The following is a 24,094-nucleotide window of genomic DNA, read 5'->3' as shown; positions in this document are numbered from 1 at the left end:
TTTAAGTTTATTTTCTATGCTTAGTTTGGATTTTCGACTTGTTAGCCAGTGCATTTGTCTCCTTGTTGTCTGTATTTTGTCTGTTATTGATTTGATATGCTGTTTCCATGTGAGTTGTGTATCTATGTGGAGTCCTAGGTATTTGACTTGTCTTGTTTGTGTTATGTGCGTGCCGTTCAGTAGGATGTTTGGTGGCGTCCTTCTTTTTATTTGGCAGACTATTTACAATCAGTTCTCAACAATACAATTGAGAATTATAAGTAAATTATTCTGGCGTGGTAACTTGGATCATAAGAGTTTATAGTATATTTGATCCTAGTTGAATCTAACGCCACGACAATGTAGAGCGAAAGACAGAATATTTAGAGTGAGTAGAAGTTTTTCTTATATTCACGACATGGTACCACGCCATAGTAATTTATTTATAATTCTCGATGAGAATTGATTGTAAAATTCTTCCAAATAAATAAATGAAATGTTTCTTATATGCATAAGGGAAACTTATGCGTCGTTGGCCCTCGTAGTAAGCCTACTCGAGTGGCGGTCATAAATTTTCTGCCTAAGAACACGCTGACAACTTCCCTTAGCCCGAATTATTGTAATTTCTCTGCTAGCAGTTACAACGTTGTCCATATTTTTAAGGCAGTTAGCCTGACGCTGTTCTGCTTTTAGGAGGATTTATGGCAGGTACTTAGGTTAGACTGTGTGTGGCTGGGATGAGATTGCGCAGATGTTAAAGCTGAACGACGACTCAAAATCAGCTACTTAGCCATCGAGCGTCGAAAGACGTAGCACATTTTAGAAACGACGTTTTTGTGAACAATAGGAACGTTGTTTCCAAGAGAATAGGTTTGTGGGTTCTCAACAAGACCAGAAAATTGCAACTAATTTATCGTTGTGGAAAATCTAATGCATCGTTAACATAGCGCAGAGTTAAATCTTCCTCGGCAAATTTGAGAATGCAAATTGACAAAACCTTCCACTTTTCATTTCTATAGAAAACTGTCCCTTCCATCTGTCTAGGGACGCTTGTGCGACGATCTAACGACCTTAATAAGAATCCTCGAATTTTCTCAGACCTCAAGCTTATCTAAGCCGAGAAAAATATGTCCAAAGTACGAAAAATAAGTCTGTTGAAAAATATTCTTTGAAAGAAAGCAACGTGTATATAATTTACAGACTATGGGGCGATAGAATTTGTCCAAAGAAAGTGTTGAAGTGGTCACCACTTCTAAGAAAACTCTACATCTGGTCTTTGTAGTTTTCTCAAGCACCGAAGCCATCGACAGTGTATAGACAATAGACTGGGACGAAGGCAGGCCATAGACAGTAGACAGACGACGACGGCTTCGGGGTTCTCAGTTATAGGGTAACACTGTTAGCGTGCGGATCTGGACCAGCTCAAACTATATTGCTATTTGTACTTACTCTTCTGCATTAAAATATATTTTCTACCTTACAATTTATCCACGCGTTCCTCTGTTCATACATCTAACAACCTCGTCAAAAGTACAGAAAGAAGAAGCCAAGACGTTCGGTGTAATCTAAGCACCGCAAATTGAAAGAAACGTTTAGACGTCAACAGCCAGCACTTCGACTTAGGCAGCTTATTCGGTAAGAGGCTGGAAGGTTAGGGGCAGCGAACCTTGACAATGAACAGTGCTGCAACAATTTCCAGAACACGTAGCAACTGGCACACAGACCAACTTGAATATCAGTTCGATATCAATCGCGGGCTTGCGGACGTCGTTTATATACACGGCCTTACACACCTTCCTCCCTCTTTCTCCGCCGCTCTCAACCCCTTCCTCTCCCTTTCTGTCGTGCAACAAGTGTGACGGCTCGTAGCGTTGGGTAGGTAGGGAATGAACCAACGAAAAAAAAAAAAAGATAAAAGAGGGAGAAGAGAGAACGATTTAGAGGGCGAGTGGGAGAACAAGAGGGGCAGAGAAGGAGAGACAGAGAGAGGATGCATCAGCCGTAAAGAGGAGGACGGAGGACTCGAAGGGAGAAAGGATGGAAAATGGGTCGACTTTTGTGTACCGACGAGCTTTGCGAGTACGTCAACGCCAGAACACACCTGCAGTTCAACGGTTCACCTCGTTTCCTAGTAAATGTCCTGCTTCTCCTCTCTCTCTTTCTCGTTTTCTTTCGCTCGCACCCTGTCTGCACCCCTACGCTTGCTGCCTCGCGTCCTTGAGAACTGCACTCGTGTGCGGATAGCACGCATACGCGCGCATTCCCATTGATCTCTGCTACCTGTCTTCGTGGAATATCCGATCGAGCGCGTCGGGCTACGGATTTACAGCTGCGAGTTCGAGCCTTCTTCATCTTCTGTCACACGTAATCGACGATAATTACGAGAATTCCCATCGGAAAATATATCGCGTTTGCATCCAGAGATTTACGTCGCCTTCAGTCGCTGGCGTTTTCGTTCGACGATTAACCAAGACAAAAGACCGCTGGTCGACTTGATCGCTGGGGTCAGCAGGTTGCTCGAAGGTTCAGAGATTTCTTCGCGTACGATCGTCCGATGCTCCAAGGACTCGATGTCCACGTTAATGTTGGCGGACGTTTCGAACGACGTGCGTGCGCCAAACCTCGTCAGCGGTGGCCGACTGAGAAATAGCAGCCTATTGCGCGCTCTGAGAATTCCTGCGGTTCAAAGTGAAAAGTCGCGGTTCTACGGTTCTAAATGAAAAAGCCGGTGACGCCTGGCGCACGCCGGCAACTTAATTACACCGCCTGCCACAGGTGCTGAACGTCGAACGTAATAAATATTTCATGAGCAAAACAGTCATTACATTGTTTGATTATATTTACATACATTTGATTGCCGGGCCGCGTGATTAATAACCGTCCCGTCGGTGGCTTGCATTCCTCCGCCCCTTCCCGCCTCCCATTTATTCCCGTGCTCGTTATTATTCCTCGGTTCTTTCGCGATCGCACGAAAACACGTGGCCCGATCGCGCTCATCGCGTAACCAATCAACATAAATATTTGACGAAGCGCCAGTGCTATTGACTCGTCCTGATGAATCACCGCCGCTTCTGTAACGCGCTGATTTTCCAGCAAATGTTTATAACGAGTCATTGAGTTTTGACTGTCGGGCATTTGTCGAAGGATTGCCTGCGTGTACATCGCTGTGTCTCACTGCGAATTTCGCACATTCCAAGACCGTCCTCGTGTTCAAACGCGTCTCAGCACGGTCTCCCTTTGTCTCGTCGTTTGCTGGGAATGCTGGGAATTTTTCAGTAAATATTTTTAACGGTTGACCGAGTTTTTCCACTGTCAGCTGTGTATCGAAGGACCGCGTTTGTATATTTTATTCGTATGTTTCATGGCGAAGTCGAGGCTTTGCAAGGTCGCCTTGTGGTAAATAAATCTCAGCATAGTCTGTCTCGGGCGCCTCGTAATTTTCGACTCGAATCTTCTTCGTATTTTTGAAGATACTTTATGCTTCACACGACTAAATTAAACGCTTCGTCTTGTTTCATCGTCTTATTTAACTGCACCGTTAATCTTATCAGACGCATTCGTTTGATTTTAATAATTGCACAATCAAATATAAAATCTCGCTTCTGTTCTTCCTATTTTCGCTACCTTTCCCCCCTTTTTTTCTCTCTTAACCGTTGGAATTTTCTTCGATGGTAATCCCATTCAGATTTACCAAAAGATTTTTTATTATACTTTGTTTATTGAATTAGCATTTTGAGCCCAGTCTCTGTGTAATTGGCCAACAGTCACTACACGTTGAATATTAAATTCTTTCGTTCAGCGTACAGTTGTTCCTTTCTAAATGTCGGAAAGTATCGATTCGAAAAGTTCAAGAATTTCGAAGATTTCACATGCAGACCTTGAACGCGGACTTTGAAAGGAAATATTTGCACAGTTCGTTTGAAGCGAATAAAGAAGGATATAGAAAAAGTACGTACGTGGAAAATGCGCGAGCAGAGTAATCATTGTGTGCCACTGAAAGTAAAAGTTTCGCGTGACGCGGTCGTTTTATATCGATAAAGTTCCCCTGTATTGTTTCATACCGTTCAGTTGTATCGAGTTCTCCGCACTTCGTTCCAACGAGTTCCATTTGTTTAGCGAAATATTTTCAAACCTATTTACAACTTTATTATATTTTTCCTATTTTCATATTTTCCTCTACTATATTTGTTAAATACATATATCGGTATGTCTGCAACGAACTAAATTTCAATACGTTGTCACTAATTTATTTCGCGTTTCAAAAGCTATTAAAACTACGATAAAATGCCACGTCAAGTTTCGCTAAAAATAAAACTCTCCATATGGGGCGCGTGGAGGATTTAAAAATTGTCTCTACTTTTATTCCGAAATAAAACTGTTTTACAACCGGGTCTTCACGTCGAAAAACCAAACACACGAAACTAATGAAAATTCCCAAGTTAATCAGACTTCTCGCGATTTATTACGTTACGTTTATTTATATTTTCGATGAAAATCAAAAAAAATTCCTCCGTATGCCAATGGCGTGTCCGAAAAATTGCCTTCTTACTTCCCACTCGACAATTTCTTTCTCTCTCGACTACTTTTCCGATTGCAGTGCCGGTAATAGCTAGTTAATTAAACGGAGATTCATTGATGGTTCGCACGAACTTCTCGTGGAATGTTTGGCGCGAGCTTCTGGCCGGAAGCGGGGAATCGAGGGAGGAAAGACTCGATTACGGATCGATTCGATTAGCTGACAAGATTAAACATCGACAGCGGGTAATGACATAATTGTGCCCGCGTGCTACGTGAATTGATACTATGTTTAACCAGACTCCGACGCGTTTGGTCGAGTACTATGACGGCGAGCAATTATTTGAGCTATCGGTGTTGCAACTTCCGTCAGCCGCGCGTTTCTGCTTCTATTTCTGCTGCCTCGTGCAGCATGCTCCTTCTTCCCTTCTTTCTTAATTAACCTCTTCTTATTGATTTTTCTCACATTCTTGTCTGTTAAACTGTTTTTCCCCACTTGGAATATTCTATTTATAATACAGTAAATTTCAAGGGACGTGAAATGGCCTAAACCATGGTGTACCATTTTTTTATTTTATTTTATTCTCATTGAGAATTTTAAGTATCTTCATCTGGCGTGCTACGGTAACTTGCACTGTAACAATTTATATTATGTTTGATTCTAGTTGAATCTAATGCATCAATCTAAAGGGTCTTTTTCTTTTTAGCCTGCGGGTCTGATCCGTCGTGTCAAGTAGTTGGTTGACTCATGGGTTGTGGTGGTTGTTGACTCTTGCGTTATATCTGCTTCTGAACTTGTATATTTCTTCTTTGACTGTGGATATCTTGAGGTCGAGGTGGATCGTTTCGCTGGTGACATAGAAAGTTGCATTTATTAAGGATCTTAGTGTTTTTGATCGGAATCGTTGAAGAATTTCTATGTTGGAGTTACTCGCAGTTCCCCATAGTTGGATCCCATAGGTGCAAACCAGCAGAATCTTTTGAGTTTAGCCTTGAGTTGCTTCGATTTCTCTATGATGCGTTGTTTCCATGTCAATCTCCTGTCCAAAGTCATGGTCAGATATCTGACTGAATCCTCGTTGGGAATAGTAATATCGTTAATGGTCATCTGAGGGCAAGTTTGTTTTCGCAATGGTGTACCATAATCGCTATGGCGTTTTAAAACGTCTGCGTCTAAACTAAACTAACGTAAAATACCTTTTCTTTGCTCCTGCTGCAGCTCTCGCAATTAGCCTCCGGCTGTTGCTTTCTCCTTCCTCCTCCAGATATTCCGCTTTCCACTGCTCTTTTGTATTTCTACCTGCTGCTATATTTGGCATCCTCTGTTTTATTGCACTTGACCTTGCGGCCCTTTCTTTGTCCCTTTCGGGACTCTGGGCTTTAATTGTACGAACCTCCTGCTGTGGTAGACTTTACACACCTGGCTGGTTGAATATCTTTAATAAAATATATTCTTCTTACACCTTGAAAGCAAGATTAAAGAGAAGAGAGGAGCGGAAGAATAATTTGAGATTAATCTCAACGGAACAGGTGGAAGGACCTGTTTGTTTTATTACAAGCGGATTTCATTCGACAAGCTTCGTTTTAATCAAAGTTGTCCTTCAAATTTGTTCGTGTTTATTGATTAATAAAATAGAATTAGAAATTAGCAAAGGATAATTTTTGCCAGTCGATGAATGGTTCAAACTGACCCATTGGTCCCTTCCGCCGTGAAATCGGCTTCTAAGGATGATGCTTGCAGGAAAGAATTATAGTTTCTCGTCAATTTGAAGTCACATTGGCTTGAGATGGTACACATGATAATCAAACAGCTAAAAAATTCTACCAAATGTCCAAATTGGACAAATTATGAATGCAAAGTATTAAATAAATAAAAAAAAAACATTGGCTTGAAACGCGAAACGAATTAACATAAATCGCGTAATGTAAACATGCCATTAAAATGGTAACGGAATTCGCCTTCTATCTGCACTTTTATTTAAATTAAACTGGAAGAATTTGCCAAGTGGCCAGCTGGACAAATTGTAAAGTACAAATTAAGTAATAAAAAAGAAACTTTTATTGAAGAAACCTGCCGCGAATATTTCACCTCGACAATTCGTTCAATTAACAAAGACCTTTTAACGCTAACCTTCTCCTTCGTGTAATTATGAAAAATCGAGAAATTCGTTAATCGGAAAATACAGGAATTTACATAAAATTAGACGAACAACAGAGATAGGAAATACGATGTTCAATGAAATTTTGAAGCCGGCAAGCTTAGCGTTTAATCGTGTGCCAACAGAGTAAAAGTCCGCGCGGGATCGTCCCTCTAAGCTTCGAAAATCTAGCGACCCGTTGCGCGCGTATTACACGCGACCGGTAGCGTGTCCAGCGAGGAAAAACGTTGACAGCGGCGGGAAAAATCCTTGCGCGTGGAACGTTTAACACAGTCAGCGAGACAGTGGAGCCACGGCCAGCCAGCGAAAAGTGCGCAGGAGCGAAAAAGAGGCGCAAGAACCTGTTAACATCTCATGAATAAAATCGGTGATTTGGTCCGCGCGCCGGAAGAAAAATGAGCTACGACCGTGTAAAACGAACGTGTAATGACTTAATTATGTTCTGGCTGGGATCGCGAGGTGTTAAGCGTGTCGGGACGACAAGGGGGCGGTGTCGGACCCTGTAGCCGGGGGTGGCCGCACGAGAGGTGGCAAGAAGGGAGGAAGGTCAGCCACGCGGAGCCCGCTCTCAATGGTTTTAATGGGATTTATGAATGGATAACGAAGCTTGGCCGGCTTTTTCGCCGTGTGTACGTGTAAACGGGGCTGGTCGATGCTACCTACCGTTCCTCGTGCACCACGTACCGTGTTCGACAACGTCCATCCGCACGGAGAACGTTCATAGTTGCCAGCTTTTTCATTTTTTATTACATGCACATTTTTTTCTTTCCTTTCAAGCCTCCAAATATCCGAGTACCTTCACTTGGAATGATATTTAGTTTCGTGCAAGTTGTTTCAATGTTTGGGGAATTTAACGTTGCGCAGAAACTAAGCTGTTTTTCACGAATATACTCGTCACGAAGAAATGGCAATATTTTGCGTTGGTAAGGTTGCCTTGCGCTATAGTAACAAGTCGCATCGTGACGAGAGAAAACAGAGGAATACGCGTGTAGGGCAAGAACAGGCCAAGCGTTATTACAGCCGAGTGAATTATAGCTGGTTCGTTCAGCGTTTCAATTTCAAGCGTCTGCCCGTGGGTCCTGTTGCAGCCCGCGGCATCAATTAAAAGAGGAACAAGCATACGCCATGCTCGTGGCATAGTACGTCAACCAACAACTTTCCCCGTTCTCGACTCTCTTTCGTTCCTTTTCCCTTTCCTCGCTACCAGTTTCCACGTTTCGCCCTTAATGCGTGGCGATTTCACGCGATCTACCGTCTGTTTACATAAGCGGCCGTAATTACGCGCAATTTATCAGGAATACGCGCTGTATCAGTTTCACGTTACGCCCATATATCGTCCGACGTGTACGTTGTTTGCTAGGGGTGCGTACTCGCATAATTACCCTCGCCTGCCCTGCCATTCCCCTGGCGCTCTTCTTCCATCACCGATTGTGAAGGCGTTTCTGATAGTGTTTGCGTATTTGTTAGCAGCGATATTGCTGGCATGTGGGTCACGTTCGACTGGACAATTCGTGCAGTTTTGTCGGCGAGTCACTTGATACGCTCGAGGATTCATGCAATTTATTGCCAAGCGACTGCAGCTAAGTTAGCTGTTGCGACTTGCTTGAAAAGCGTGGCGAAAAGTTAGCGATGACGAGTATACTCGTCGAACACGGAGCACGTGTTTTGTGTTTTATATATTTCTTTTATTACGAAACTATTGCAGCTAAGTTAGCTGTTGCGACTAGTTTGAAAAGCGTGGCAAAATTTTAGCGATGACGAGTATACTCGTCGAACACGGAGCACGTGTTTTGTGTTTTATATATTTCTTTTATTATAAAACTACTGCAGATAAGTTAGCTGTTGCGACTAGTTTGAAAGGCGTGGCAAAATTTTAGCGATGACGAGTATACTCGTCAAACACGGAGCACGTGTTTTGTGTTTTATATATTTCTTCTATTATGAAACTACTGCAGATAAGTTAGCTGTTGCGACTTGTTTGAAAAGCGTGGCAAAATTTTAGCGATGACGAGTATACTCGTCGAACACGGAGCACGTGTTTTGTGTTTTATATATTTCTTTTATTGCGAAACTACTGCAGATAAGTTAGCTGTTGCGACTTGCTTGAAAAGCGTGGCGAAAAGTTAGCGATGACGAGTATACTCGTCAAACACGGAGCACGTGTTTTGTGTTTTATATATTTCTTTTATTATGAAACTACTGCAGATAAGTTAGCTGTTGCGACTTGTTTGAAAAGCGTGGCGAAAAGTTAGCGATGACGAGTATACTCGTCGAACACGGAGCACGTGTTTTGTGTTTTATATATTTCTTTTATTATAAAACTACTGCAGATAAGTTAGCTGTTGCGACTAGTTTGAAAGGCGTGGCAAAATTTTAGTGATGACGAGTATACTCGTCAAACACGGAGAACGTGTTTTGTGTTTTATATATTTCTTTTATTATAAAACTACTGCAGATAAGTTAGCTGTTGCGACTAGTTTGAAAGGCGTGGCAAAATTTTAGCGATGACGAGTATACTCGTCAAACACGGAGCACGTGTTTTGTGTTTTATATATTTCTTTTATTATAAAACTACTGCAGATAAGTTAGCTGTTGCGACTAGTTTGAAAGGCGTGGCAAAATTTTAGCGATGACGAGTATACTCGTCAAACACGGAGCACGTGTTTTGTGTTTTATATATTTCTTTTATTATGAAACTACTGCAGATAAGTTAGCTGTTGCGACTTGTTTGAAAAGCGTGGCGAAAAGTTAGCGATGACGAGTATACTCGTCAAACACGGAGCACGTGTTGTGTTTTATTCATTTTTTTATTATTTAATTTGTACTCTACAATTTGTCCAGGCATTCGGTAATTTCTTCTAGCTTAATCGTGTTTTATATGGCCATTTTATCGCGATATATTGCCGTTTCTTCGTGACGAGTATGTTCGTGAAAGACAGCTAACCGGTTAATTAATGGAATTCTCGCAGATTCCATCGAATCATTCGCACGTGACTCGTGTTATAGATTCGTGAACAAAGAACGATAGACTGTAGGAAGAAACTTCTGTTTACTAGGAAACGAAAGTATATTAATTGTACGAAGAGTATAAAGTCATTGAGTCATAAAGTGGTGAAGAACGAAGTGAATTTTAAGAAATTGTTTTATATGTTTCCCGCAAAAAGCGGCATTTTATTACGGACAATTAAAGTGCAAAGAATAACAGCCGCATAGTGAAAGGAAAATAATTGCTTGCTCCAAGTAGGAAATATAAAAATAAATGACCGAAGGATTAATAATTTGAAATATCTTCATAGGATAATTTTTATATAAATATTATTATTCCCTGTTCTAATATCTTGCTCCATTCCTCATCAAACGCCTCAGAAACCATAATTCGTCCAACACTAAGTTCCTTCATGAAGTAAACTCCGCGCGAAAAATAGCAGAGTCAACGTCAACGATTAGCGTGAGCTTTGATTATTTCTCTGCGTGCCAGAGAGGAAATTCGAGGCAGCGGAAGCTTCCGTGTCAGAAATTCTTCGAACATGAATTTTTTAACGCATCTTCAAGTGCTAATGTCTCAACTTTAGAAACATTCACGTTGCTACTTTTGCACCATCCCATATGTATATTAATTGTTTCGTTAATCCCATAGGGCAAAGTTAAAAATTTGCCGTGTAAATAAATAAATAAATAGATAGCTGTCTAGTCGATCAATGAGAATTTACACTGCAAACATTGCGTGCGAAATGAACACGCCGAGAAACGAATATTTCTTAATCGTCTGATCGTTGCGACAAGTCAACAACGAACGAAAAACTGACATCGATGTATTCACAGCTGTAAGACAGGTTACAAAAGCGGAGTAAAAAGTAGACGACGATATAAGAAGCGTCTGTTCCTCGTGCATCCTCCTCTATTAAACTCTCAACCAGTTAGCGCGCGTCGCGAGCATTCCTAGAGGTTTCAACGTCGAGTTCTATGATCGAGCTCGGTGGAACGTCTTCATCTCGGGTGGAAAGAACGAGCCGTTTAATCCGACGCCTTGCAACACGGCCAGCTTGTCTAAGCCGCCGGCAAGAAGCGTGTTCACGTGCCAACAAGCCGAGCAAATCGTCGCAAAAAGGGCGTAACCTTATAGAATCCGCGTCCAGTCCAGTTCGGGAATGCGAGGTGCACGAGCTAAACCGCGCCGTTTATAGACAGTAACACATTTTCGCTTGCCAATGGAATTGTCTGGACGCGCAAAGAAAGCGCAATACACTCGTACGGACAAGGACGTTTCTTTTCGTATAAAAACAAGCCATCCTCGAGCGAAATCGCTGACTTTTCACCGTTAAAGACTATTACGTGTGAAAATCCGCGCGAGAATGATCGAAAGGGATTGGCGATGGTAAAAAACGTTTGGTTCCGTTTGGAAAACTGACAGCGGAAATTGATAATTTTGAAGCAGCAAAGGCCGACTTCTCGTGAAACTCGCGAAGGTAACGTAAAGAGTGTGAGAACGGAACGCATCCGCAAATGAATGGATCGTTTTTAATTTTTTAGGACTATCGCGAGTGAAAATCCACGCCACTTTTCATGGAAAAGAGTTACGAAGGTGGAGCCCTTTAGCTAAATCTTAGAATAAATTTTCGACAAATATCGATAATTTTTGACTCACCAAGGTTATCATGGTGATTAAAATTCGTATCATTTTACTAAGGTGTTCACGAAGGTGAAGACCTTTGTCGTTCCACGTGAAAAGACAGGACAAGAACAGAGTAAATTTTTTAAAGAAATCAATCATTTCTAATCATATTCTTCGTTAATTATATATTTCGTTCTTTGATTAAAGAATTCGCAGATCTAAACGCAGATGGAGTTAAATAAATATTTTATTATTATTTAGTAGCAGATGAAGAGCAGAGAGATTATTATTTGCAGTGGTTGCGTGTAATATTACTGCGATGGTATCATTATCGTCCTTGTGCTAATAACACCATTAATATTATAATTGAAGTAATCGGTATAGTAAATTTTGTCTGCGGAACAGTTTCGTCATGGAATCTTTAAATCTTAGCTATACCAGTCCGAACGTAGAATCGTTTTAGCGATGAAGTGTGAAGGATAAAGATTCGTATTTGCCGGCTAATTAACATACAGTTTCGTACATCGCCGGAAAATTCTTCGCGCCTCTCGAAATAATTATCTTCTTGTTGGCCTTTACGCCGTGCAAAGTATCCGGAAACCGGTGACATTTTGCCAAAATGATATCGTACAGTATCATCATCTTACGATAAACGTGCCAATTCAACTATGAACATCGCGATATATTTAAAAAATCCAAGCGAGAAGGAGCTATAAACTGCGAAACTATAAATCACGATGCTGGCTGTGAGAAATAAAACGCTTCCAAGCACTCGGATTTTATCCATACGTGTAACTTCGATGGTAAAATAAAGCTTCGTGTTCCTCAAATTTCGCGCTACTCCGCCGGTTACCAATTTCCGGAGCAAAGAATTTCCTTTGGTATTTGCAGCGCGATCGATTAAAAAATATTTCGAAGCGCAATCGAAACAAAAAAGGAGAAACTATTAAACAACCGAACGTCGGTTTAACTTCAACGGCAAAATAAAAGTTGCTGTTTCTAGTATCGAAACGTATCTGGAAATAGCAGATATGGGATATTGCAGGCATAAACCAGCGTGTGGCGATTCAGTGAACGCGCGAGACACGACATGCTGGGCAAAGATAAAAAAGCGCGGCAAGCATCGCGACCTGCAGCTCCAATTGAGTCATTTGCCATATTTAACCTGGCACGTGCGCCTCTTGTCGACTACCTCGATCCGGATCGATCGATCGATCGATCGTAAACCGGATTAATAGCCTACCTATCGACTGTATACCGAGAAACAATCGAGCAAGCTCGACCTTCGCTCAACAGGATTCTTAAGGAGCGATTCTCGCCTAGCAGCGACAAAAGCAAGTGATTCCTATGAATTTATTTTAGAACAACCACTGGTTACATGGAACTAGAGCTTCTCGCGGTATAAATAGACAATTTACAAGTGCGAGTTTTTCTCATTCCCATTCTTTTAATTGTTTATTGTTACTTTACGAGTCCTACGGTCGTCTTTCACAATGTTATTTCACAGTATTTTTATGAATTTCATTTAGACATATGATATGTGCTACTAGAGCTTTTTAGTTTCTGAATATTTTGCAAAATGTTAAGAAGTAAAAATCAGAAAATTATGACACCCACGTTCACCTAAGTTCACCTAAAGGTGAAGACCTTTGCCGTTCCATGTGGAGAGATAGGACAAGATCAGAGTAATTTTTAATCATCGAAGGCTACCGTAGATGACAAATCATATTTCGCTCTTTGATTAAAGAATTCGTAGATCTAAGCGTACATTGTTTTTTATTATTTAATAATTCACATTCACAATTTGTCCAATTTGGGCATTTGGTGAAATTTTGTAGATTATCGCGTGGGTGGCTACCCCCAGCGGGGTACCATCCTCGTGTTTGTTAAGTTATATCCTTTTTGTGAAACTAAACGTACATGGAATTAAATTCTTATGGTTCTAAGGCTCTGGTAGGTGTCCCTAGAGAAGTCTAGCGGCTTACTGACTGGTAAGACAGGAGAAGGCTAACAACAAGTCGCGATGATTTCACTTGTTCGAATAGTTGGACATATTTATCGTGCCACGTGCGGCTACCTCTTCACCTTATCGATCAATCGAATCGGATTAATGACGCGTTTGCCAATGGAATACCTGACGACGGTCGAGTCTTATAGAATGACGGATAGCAGTGATTAAGTCTATCGCGCTAAGAAATCTACTGCTCGTAGAATCGTAATGATGGAAAATATTTTTTATGGATATCTGTTGGTTCACATGCCTGACACGTTTGTCTCCTTAAATAGGATCATCAGAGCCAGTCGATTCTTCATTACGCGTCTATAATTACGTTTCCACGTTTTAACGTAATAATCACGTTACGTACTCGCATAATATACTCGTTTCTCGCAGGTAAACAGAAGCCTGACAAACCGCGTCGTCGTTGCATAATACTCGCACAATATGCAAATAGCTTGTTTATAACGCCACGCCTCGCCACTCATTTCTCGTTTAAACGATCTTCCGCATCGACGGTAGTTTTTATTGCTGAATTGGGAGTCGCGATTTCCCATGTAACACACCTGCTGGTAAGCATTCGCTCGAGTTTGGAACTTTAACCTGCCTAATATGGAAATATTTCTGATGTGGAATAACAGGTACAAGCGGGCGCCAGGTGATTTCTCATGGAAAATACGAACAAAACGTGCAATAAGATTCGTTCGTTCGAGGCTTAGTTTACGAGAAGACGGAGCTTCACAATTGATCAAGTATACTTGAACGGACTTGCACAGTAACGTGATTTACGTTTACTCATTAGCCACGTTCAACTTTCGTTCCATGTTCTGTTCTTATTTCGTATACGACGAAGATGGAAGAACATCGGAGCCTTTGTTTGGGAACGTTTCGCAAGGTCCCCGATACTTTAGTCCACACTTTTTGTCATAGCTGTACTTAAATGATAAAACTGAGGAATAGTTGTTTATGATTTAATGCGAGCACGGGTGCCCGAGATTTACGACAGTGGGCTTGGGCTCGAAGTGACATAACGGGTCGCTGAACGTAGCCACGGCCACGGGAGGGACGTGTACCTAACAGAGGTATGGAGTAATTAAATAGCTCTCCTTAAAAACAAAGATCGACCCGAGCGGTGCAGAGAGGTACGGAGAGGAGTATACAGGGGCAGTTCCACTTGGACTGAGCTTCAGTCGGATAAGCTCTACTTGTACCGGGGACAAGTACGTTGAGACACAGCCGAATCGTGGATCGGCAGGTGGAGTTCGACTTAGGCCGTGGCAGAAATCGCGTTCGTCGTCCCGTTGACCGTGCATTCCTCATCGAACCTAAATTCATTGTCATCGACATCTCGATTATCTCATCATCACTATTACTTGTTAAACTCCGTAGTAATTACATTCGTATCAGTAAGATGTCATTTATGGTACATAACAACGATGGCCAATTCACGTGAAGATTCATTGTACGCCCCTAACTCTAATAATAACCCGACATACTATTACCGATATATTATTATCCTAAGTGTTAGTCTTTTTCTCGAATTGAAAAACACTTGCGACCTGTTCTATGCATATTAAACTCTCGCACGGTAGATCGATTCACGTAACACGCGCGTGACGATGCCCAGCGGGATGCCATCTCGCGACACGTGCTTCCATACGTGTAAGTAAAAAGCTGTCTCATTTTTCCAAGATTATTGTTATTAATATCCCTGGAAGATTACGATCGTCGAGTTACCAACGTAGCAGCAGAAAGCGAAACGATTAAACGTGAAATTAACAGTCGAGTGAGCGAGTTTATTACGAGGCGTTAAATTTCATTGCTTTAAGAAACTTTTATCACTACGATCATCGTTCGAGGGGCAATCGACCAACTGATTTACGAATCGAACTTGCACAGTTGTTAAACTATGAATCGAGGCCGGCAACGATAAATGCAAAACGAAAAGGCGATCCGCGCTTCTATCTAGTTTATATCGATTTCAGTATCCATCCATTGGCCTCGATAAAATGGTAATCGATTGTCGTAATAATTGTTACGTAATCCGCGGCAGAAGTAATAGCCGGCAACAGGTGAAATTCCGTAATCACGCGGAAGGACGTTGGCGCTTCCACCGGCTAAAAGGAATAACGACTGAATAGCTCCGCCAACGCCGACCTACTAACCACGTTTTTCCCTGTTTTTCCTCCCTTTTTTCCCCGCTCTTTCGATTACCGGAGAACCTGTAATATCAGTTTCGCACTTTGCGTTAACGAACATCCGCTACCTACAGCGTTTCCGCTTCGATATTTATTTACAGGCGATAGTTTGTTCAATTTCATCTTCGTTCATTCGCTTTTTCTTCTTTTTTTTTTTATTGTTTAGCTTCGATATTTGTATCGTTGCGAATATCTTTGTTCGCAACGGAGAGTATCGCGAATGGAATTTCGTCCGAAAGTCAGTGAGAATTCTCCGTGAGATTTTGTCACGCGTTAACGTCGATCCTGGGTGCTCGTTTCATTGCGCTTGTCCTTGTTGTATTCACGAAAAATGGCGCGATTTGGTCACAGTTGAAGCGACCATCAAAGTCCAACTTCCATACGATGCTGCACCAGATCCTCCTGCCTTTCCCGTAATCTGCATCGCGATGACCGCACATTGATGATTCATTATGCGATTAGATGCTAAACGTCCATCAGTCCGCAGCATCTGCAACCGAAAATCAACGAACATCTACTTGCTAATTTACCAAAAGTCCAGCTGGACAAATTGCAAGGCACAAATTAAACGATAATTAAAAAGAACCTACTTGCTGTATAATATTGTGCTGGCAACTAAGTATCACGATCACTTAGTTGCCAACCGAATAGTTCATCGACTGGGTATGCGATCTCCGCTACGATCATCAAACATTCACACGCACGTGCAGGTAACACGTACTTGCAGTTTTTAACAGCGATACTCCGTTACGCCACAGAAACGTCGATAAAAGTAGGGAAAAGGGACTCGGTCAATCACGTTTCTTCGGAGCGCGCGTGACCGAGTCGATTCGTCCGATTGACGAACGGGACACGGTGATAGATCGATGATCGCGCTTGACGAACGTGCATTGCAAGAAGCGAGTCGCGTGACGCGCGGAATATCCGCGATCAGGCCGGGGAATGCGCTTTGCGGCGTCGCTGCACGTGTAAAACGAAAGGCCAGGGGGAAGAGGGGAAAAAGAGAAGGAAACTGGACCTCGCGTGGTGGCTGTCACGTCGCTCGTTTACCATATTTAACGCGCCACGTGCCGCTCTTCCCGGCGACCTCGTCCGAGAATCGAGCTGTCGATCCCTCGATCAATCAGCGTGAAACAAATAGAGACGCACCGGAGACCGGTCTCTTTTTTTTTTTCTTTTTTCCCGGGAAAAACGAAAACCGAAAGAGCGAGAGAGCAAGGCCGATGTCGTTCGATCGCACTCGTTTGATTGATTTCTCCAACGATAGGAAGCTGCGGAGCTTCCACGGACGCGCTTCGACTTTTATTTTCATGTCGACGTTGTGTTTCTCTGATTTACGTGGTTTGACGCTGCTGCGTCCGTTGTAACGCTTCACCTTGCCTCTCAAGCTCCTTTTAAGATTCGTTCGAAACTTGCTATTTGCTTTTGACATTTTTCAGTAGGCTTCTGGACACTTGGTTTTCGCCATAGTCGTTTGGCACACGACTGTGAACGACTACAAACTCGAGAAGATGGTAGGAGACAGTGGAACAGCTCAAACGTTCGATCTACGAGTTTGGATCTACCTTGGATCAGTGGTTGAATCTCAGTCCGCCTTGTGGCACCTAATTCGCCGCTTTTTTCAAGTTGCAGTGTGCAGCGTTAACTGTGGGTTAATAAGCTGATAGAGTTTGGTGTTCCAATATTAGTGGAATAGTTTAGGCGTCGAGTGAAAAAGCGACATTTTTAATGATCGGTGCATACACTTTTTGCGATTGATCTTGTCCAGCGAATTGACACTTTTAATGGAGAAGTCTATTAGGCTGATTGCAGCTTTTAAAGTGTTTGCTCTTTGCAATAGGATTAACATGTTTCACTTGGAAACGAGCAGGTTAATATCCTTTGCCGATAGAAAGCTACTTTAACAGTGTTTTATGTAACAAGCGGTCCTCTTTTCCTAAAATACGGCTCCCGTTAAAAATATAAGGGGAACTCAGGTGTAAATATGTAATTAAATTCAAGCAATTAAGAAGCCGTTTAATCAAACATTAGCCAGAATTTCGTTCCAATAAATGTCAGTAAATTAATAAAGAAGGAACTTGATGTAAAAATCGTGTAAACACACCTCGTCCTCGAAGCTGCACGTTAGCTGAAATTAATTTCAACGAAGATGAAAGAAAAGGGGGAAACACTTGTCGCAACGACATCGTAAACTTCAAATTTCCAGGTAATTCGATATATCGACGAAAACAATCCGCATTGTCGCATGTTCATTGCCGAACCGGTTCAATTTATCGCCAATACAGCGGTCCACGTGGCGTACGCTTTTCTTTGTCGTCGTAACTCACAATCCCAGCGTCATCAAGTTATCCGCCTCTCTCGTTCCGCGTTCAATTTGTCCAGATTCCCCGATTCGATAAACGACGATGAGAGAAAGAGAGAAAGAGAGAAAGAGAGAGAACAGGCAAAAGGAAAACAACATTCTCCTCTGCTGTTCTCGTTTTCTAACCGCGAATATACCTGTTGGTGTACACACAGGTCGCTGCACACAGTGAGATCGTAAAGAAAAGCGTCAGAGGCGGCAATTGAAAATCAGAGGAAACAATCGAGGGAAACAACGATGCAACTTTTATACTAAACAACTATTCCCAGCGCACACGTAGCTGAGGAAATTCCGAAAAATGCGTTGTTCAAATTTTCATTATCCAATCGCGGATCAACAGAGCGCAACTTTCACGAAATCTCGTTGCAGCGTGAACCGATGCTCTTCGAACGACAAATTGCCTCGTTTTCCAGGCTGTGCGAGTAGCCTGGTCCAGTAGCGTGGATTAGCGAGGTTAGACGCGATTCGGCTCATTCACTCGGCCGCTGTTTCACGCTCATTGATCAAGTTGCACGATAAACCACGTGTCTAGCACTTCTGGCACACTGTACGGCGACCTTGCCGACGTACGTGCATACTTTTACGTGTGTACCATGCGCAAGCACGCGCTTTGTGCGCGCAGACCGATGTATGCAACGGGGGGAAAGTAAATGTTTCGCCGCGTGTCTCTGAATGACAAGTGCGCTAAGTAGCTCGGAATTTGTGGCAAGTGTTGGTCCACGGGACAAGAGCGCCGGTAAAACGAGCTGTTTCAGGCGGCAGCTTTCTGCCGCTCCACGTTCGAACAATTGAAACCGGAGAAAATCCACGAGCTCTTGGTCCTCCTCACGTTGCTTTTTGAAACGAGATGCGTAGAAGTTTGGTAGAGCTGCTACCCAAAGAAACGTGTCCGTAACTTGTTTCGTTATGGGGATATGCAGCTCTGCAGATGTAAAGGAAGTAGGGCGATTTTAACATTTTTTTTCGCCCACGAGTATTTGCTGGAGGACGAAGATTTTTATGGGGAACTTCGCCCAGCGTCTTAGCTCTCCGCTGGTATTTTTTTTCTTACATAATGTTGGACAATAGCCGAGTGGTCGCTCGCGGTCAGTCGGAAAATTATTTGCAACTGGCATTGGAATCGTCCGATTCTTGCACCAATCAATCGGCAATGCATGAGAATATACGGAACTTGGACAAGTACGATTTTTCTAAACGCTGGACTCGGTCGATTTTTACACCAATCGAAGATTCGTAAGCTTCGGGGTAGACGTTGCTCGTGACGGAAACCGCGTTTCGATATTAAGCTTGCAATTGATTTTGACGTTCGTTTGTATATTGTACGTCTATTCGGTGGGGAATTCATGGAGGAAAGTTGTCAGGGTATTTTTATTTTTACGCCAGTTATGACGTGCTGTGATTATGCAAAGTTACAAAGCGTATCGTTTAAATATTTGGGATTAATTTATTTCCGCTTCGAACTTCTCGATATTGAAAACTCTTTATCATTTACTGTCATGAATTTTAAATATTTTGTAAAATAAAAGGTAAAATAATATGGAAGGGCGGAGGGGCTGGAAAGTTTACTCGTCACTATCAATTTCGTTTAATCCCAAAATGAAAGTGATGAAACGAACGAAGCATTTATTTCGGTTTGCCATTTTGTTTTATTATTATTTTTAAATCAACCGAAGTATGTGTATAAATCTGTATAGCTTATTAAAGTGATGCGCATTAAATGACAATTCATATTTCACCTGAAATGTTTCATGAAACTCGTCGATTAAAAAGCAATTTACGATTCTCAATACCATCTCTTCAATTAGACTACACACATTTCCATAAAATTAAATCCGTTTTTTAGCGTCTGAACAATGCTCGTATCTCCATTTTCATGGTTTTTTCTCCCCCAGCCCCTTCTCTTCCCTATTTTTTCTTTCTTTCTTTTTTTTTTTTTTTTTTTTTTTTTTTTTTTTTTTTTTTTTTTTTTTTTTTTATCAAAACATTCGCTGTGAATTGTTTCAAATAATGTCAAACACGCCATACAGAACGGCACGGGATTATCTTTATGCTTGGGAAATTATTTTCCATTCGACCAATTTCAAACATTTAAACGACAATAAATAACGATCGTTACATTAAATAATTGCTTTTAATATGTGCACTGATATAATATGCCATAAATTTAATCTCATATCTCTGATATCATTAGGGAAATTTGATAAAGTAGGTGTACTATTACTTTTAATTGCCGCCCTGTATCTGGAAATTAACTTGCCCTGGTCAGGACGCGAGATATTCCTGGCACTGTGATTTTACTCTCGAAGATGAGTTTTACCACGTGCGATGATCGATTGTTCTTTCTCATCGACGTACTACAAATTACAATTCCACCAAGACAATTGAAAATTACGATACGATGTCTGGGTAGATGGGGAATTTTCTCTCGTCAAATAATTTAATATCCCTTGCCTCAGACATTTTGCATTCGCGGAGAAAATATGCGAACGAAAAGTTTGAAATAAAAATTAGTTGGGGAAATGTGCTGCGGAGATGTCGCGTTAAAATAACAATGAAATGATCGTGTAACATTTGTACGTTTTATAAGCCAGTTTCAATTGGAAGCGTGTAATTATAAAAATGCAACGAGGATGATAAATCAGGCGATGGAATTCCTTTGAATTTCATAAAAATACATTGAACTTGATAGATGCGACGAGAGGGCGAATTACTCTAAATTTGATATTTTCCTCGTAACGTTTTATTTCGCAATTATTATATAAACAGACGTCCTTAATAAGAAAAATGCTCGGTTATATTTTATTGCAACATTTTTTTTCACTCCCATTGTTATTACAATGAATATATTATAATTAAATTACTATTATTAAACGTAATTGCGTGTTATTATTATAATGCTACGAGTAGATAAAATAAATTCTCCTGTAAAAAATGGTTGCATGCAGAAAGTGCATTTAGCCGTAGCTTTATTCTGCCTGATATCCTAACATTATAATGCCACGTGCACTAAACAAATGAAACTGAAAATTAAATCCTACAATCTGTCATTCGCAAAGAGTTCACAAATCGTGGCTGGCGAGAAAGTTTATTTAAAACAACACCTACCTTCATAATCATATTTCTTCCCTATGCTCGTCTCGAGCGTTATTTCCCCCCCCCCCCACCCCCCAGTCAGTTTCGTTACGTTCACACCCCCTCCCTTTAAACATCTCTCCCAATCGTCCACCTTTTTACCCTCCTTCCACCCTTTAAACGCTACCTCAACTAATCCACGACTCTGCCAATGATTAACCCGGCAAGAATCGTCAGCCTAATTTCCACCGTACGGTCGCGCCACGCGCTTTACTTTTCCCACCGAATCATCGTTCACCTGCTCTGCATACGCGCACGCACACGCAGCGACGTGGACGCAGAGCAAACAGGTGAGCGAATTCAGCTGCAGACGGGTCGGCGCATAGCTGCATAAATACGCGCAAATACGAGCAATAATAGACGAAGAGCAGCGTGTACGGGCGGCCAGGTTGAATTTTAAAGAGAACCGCGTCATCTTCGTCCTCTGGTAACCGACCGCGTTATCCGCGTATTTGCTGTTGCGTAGCCAACGTCGCGTACAAAGGCGGCAAAGCCTGGCTACGTGTGTGTGGCCAGATTATTATGTAGAGCGTCGTCCCCTAACACGTGTTCCCTCGTGTGCACATAAATACAGCTATAGACACAGGTGTGCGCGCAATAGCCTGTTATACGCGAGTGTGACAGCCTGTAGTTAGCTTCAGGAATCTCGGTGCTCGTCAACGTCGCCGTTTGTCATCGTCGTATTCCTTCCTTGCCCTTTTCTCTTCTGGTTTCCTTATTTTCCCATTTCTCTCTCTATCTTCTCGTCATTCCCAGCCACTGTCTCTGTTTCCTGGGCGAAAGGAAACAGAAGGACGAGCGGAAAACGTAACCACAGGCGGTAACTGCGCGTAGCAGCTTCTGTCCCGCGTTATACCCACTACACGTTGTTGTCCGCGGTCAGCATCGCAATTATTTTTTGGAGACGGATCTCTCGGGGTCTGCGGGTTCGCCTCGATACAGTCGACCCTTTCATCTGTGTTCTACTCTGTTTACTGGGACTTACGCGTCCCTCGTTACGCATAACGGAGCTCGGTCGTTTTCGCTTTGCTTCAACGGGGCTGCATCGACGCTCGCGAAGGTACGCGCGTGCGGACCATCGTCCGCGAAGGCATAATATCGCGGAACGTAAACTCTGGACGGAAGCTGCCGATAAAAATACGTGGGACAACTGGAGAACCTTTGTAAGATTACAATTTTCGCTCCCTCCTGCTCCGCTGCGAAACGCTGTAGAGATCGGAGGAAGACTCAGTTCAATTTGAATTATTTGCCACGCGTCCAGCGTGCAATTTCGAATGGCCAGGCTCCTACGAGTCGAAGCTCAGCTTTGTAAGACTCTGCATCTCCAAACGTAGGTCGTCCGAAAAGTTTCTTTCGTTTTACGAGCAAATAACAGAAGCATAATGTACTTTGTTTCATATTATTTGGTCGAATTACACCGCGACATTTCACAGACTTGGTTTCACGTTTGGAAGAAGGGACATTGTTCTAAAAAACACGTTTGCGATCGATCGACGCAAGCTAATGGTTTTTCGTCGATCGGACGCGTAATTGCCATCGTCTCGCGCGTCTTTAACTTTCGCGTTTGCCTGTGTCGCGTAAAACAATCCCAAGAGGAAGCTTTAAACCGAATGTATTTGTACGAAGCTTCCGCACGTCGAATTTCTGTTCGCTAAAGCTCTTTTACTCGGAAATTACGATAAGTAGAGAGCTCGATAACTCGAAGATTTTCTACTCCCTTCCCCTGTGCTTTCCATTCTCTCCAATTTCCCGACCACCGCAAATGTTTTTCTTTGAAATTGAAAAAAGAAAAAGAAAAAATACGAAACAACGTCCGTGTCGAAGGTCAGTGGATCGTCGGTCGTAGGACGCGTGCCGTATCACCTTCGTGGCAGGTACGCGGTTTGTTTTCATTTTGAAAGAGCAATTAGACGTAGATCGTACAGTGTAAACACAGAAACGGTACGTGTCGTTCAAAGTCGTGAAAATTCGACGCAATCGTCCTACTCGTTTGTCTGTAGGGCACGAGCCAGTCGAGTTTCTCCTTCGGTTTCGGTAACACGTTCTCGCAGTCGCGTTACGAATATTCGTCGCGAAATTTCTTCTAAATGGTACGTCGCGTCATTTTACCTTCGTATCAGCTGTTTTACGAATTCAGTGCCTTGCGTTCCGACAGCTGCGGCCCACGCACGAGCATCCCTGCACCGTCTTCCTGCTGTTTGTTAATCTGCGCTGGAAATGAGCCTCCGTTGGTAAGTCATTAACATTTATAATTAATATTGCGTTAATTCACGTCGAATACGTGGTAGAACGAAACTGCATTTGTCTGTTTCTGTGGACGAATGCGCGTGAAACACAGCAGATTCTCGTACAACGCGATTAATACGTCGTGTACGAATTCGCGTTATGGGAATTTTTCCCTGTGACGTGCGAAATCTGAAATAACGCGTTTGCAACGATCGTTACTATGCCAACTTTTCTTTCCTATGTTTCATCGAATATTTTAGAAATAAATGGCGCGTATACTTTAGTCGATTAAAGTAGAAACGTATTTTTTTAAAAATAGAACGAAGGATCTTTTATTTATTTATTTATCTATTTGTAATTTAATAACAATGTAATTATACAAATTTGTCGTTTGAATCTGTTTAAATTGGAAAATACTTTTATCGATCTTTATTTATTATTCGTTGCAACGTATTCCGTTTGCTGCGAGTAAATATTCATTTTCAATCATTTGAATGAATCTATTCTGTGAATATTATTTTATTTATTATACGAAATTATCTATTTTATGAAAACGGTAGCCGCGCAATATCTTTGTCGCGTTATAGAAACTGCGCTGTACGGCAGCCACTGTATCTAAACCGATTCTCTCGATTTATCGATTATGTTTTTCCTTTATATCTCGATGATAATGGGAGTTCGTTGTTACTCGAAATTCCAAAGAAATTCCAAGGTGTCTATATTTATAGTGCTTTTTAAAATTCCATTTATAGTACTAGGTTGTCCGATAAGTTTCTTTCGTTTTATAAGGAAATAATAGACGCGCAAGTTTGTTGAATTATGCAGGAAAATAATAATAATAATAATAATAGAAATAGAACGAGAATGGATGATACGTAATTCAATAAAATAATATAAAACAGAAATTCTTGTTCA

The 24,094-nt window shown here is 41.9% G+C and overlaps 1 protein-coding gene across 11 annotated transcripts in view; it reads left to right on the top strand.

Moving 5' to 3' along the window:
- LOC122576900 (chromatin modification-related protein EAF1-like) overlaps positions 1–24,094 on the top strand; it is a 399,412-nt gene that overhangs the window by 108,405 nt on the left and 266,913 nt on the right. For 7 of the 11 annotated variants that reach the window (XR_006319947.1, XR_006319946.1, XR_006319944.1 and 4 more), the window contains exon 4: positions 23,109–23,184. The exons of 3 other annotated variants lie outside the window; for them this stretch is intronic. The gene's annotated coding sequence lies outside the window, so the exon portion shown is untranslated. Of the gene's footprint in view, positions 1–16,898; positions 19,759–23,108; positions 23,185–24,094 lie in introns of those variants that run through there. One more of the 11 variants, XR_006319945.1, reaches the window with a different exon arrangement.

Source organism: Bombus pyrosoma, linkage group LG17 (assembly GCF_014825855.1).
Source record: "Bombus pyrosoma isolate SC7728 linkage group LG17, ASM1482585v1, whole genome shotgun sequence".
NCBI classification, from domain to species: domain Eukaryota; kingdom Metazoa; phylum Arthropoda; class Insecta; order Hymenoptera; family Apidae; genus Bombus; species Bombus pyrosoma.
Note: the sequence above shows the minus strand (reverse complement) of the source record. Positions and strands in the feature narration are given on the sequence as shown.